Genomic DNA, 802 nt, shown 5'->3' on the forward strand with positions numbered 1-802 from the left:
CAAAGTAGGAGGTAGTAATCCGGTTATTGGTCCATGATACATTGCTTTGAGGATCAATATTACCATCACCTCGGAGCTTTCTACCAACATATCCATGCATAATCTTCTGCTCATATAGGCTCATCCTTTCATCTGATGATATGTTGCGGTAGAGCCCTGCGACTTCTTTGGGCATGTATTCTAAGTTATCAGACAAAGAGTGCATGTATGCATGTATATATGTATGTATGTATATATGTACGTATATATGTATGTATGTATATATGTATGTATGTATGTATATATGTATGTATGTATGCATGTATGTATGTATGTATGCATGCATGTATGTATGTATGTATGTATTATGTATGTATGTATGTATGTATGTATGTATGTATGTATGTATGTATGTATGTATGTGTGTATGTATGTGTGTATGTGTGTGTATGCATGTATATGTATATGCAAGCACGTATTTATGCATGCACTCACATATGTATGCATGTATGCATGTATGTCTGTATGAATGCATGTTTTCACGTATTTATGTATGTATGCATGCATGCATGTATGTACGAATACATGTATATATGCCTGCATGTATTTATGTGTGTATACGTATGTGTGTTCGTATGTGCTTCTCTTTCTCTTTTCAATTGTAAAGTAAATTTTGACCGGCACCCGACTTGGTAGCAAGGTTGTAAAGGAAAGTATCTTGTTTTAACCATCCTCCTTTAAATCTGAAGGAAGTTTTGCTGGTTTTTATAGTTCCAGATATCGTGGTCATTTGTAGCTAATGAATTAAGGATTTGCAATCTCT

At 34.3% G+C, this 802-nt stretch overlaps 1 long non-coding RNA gene across 1 annotated transcript in view; it reads left to right on the plus strand.

The window, feature by feature from the left end:
- The window catches only part of LOC118766823, a 42,783-nt gene extending 42,612 nt beyond the window's left edge, over positions 1-171 (plus strand). Inside the window, exon 3 of the long non-coding RNA XR_005002733.1 lies at positions 119-171. This is a non-coding gene — a long non-coding RNA (uncharacterized LOC118766823). The remainder of the gene's footprint in view (positions 1-118) is intronic.
- The last annotated feature ends 631 nt before the right edge of the window (positions 172-802 follow it).

This window comes from Octopus sinensis, linkage group LG18 (genome assembly GCF_006345805.1).
Source record: "Octopus sinensis linkage group LG18, ASM634580v1, whole genome shotgun sequence".
Lineage (NCBI taxonomy): Eukaryota > Metazoa > Mollusca > Cephalopoda > Octopoda > Octopodidae > Octopus > Octopus sinensis.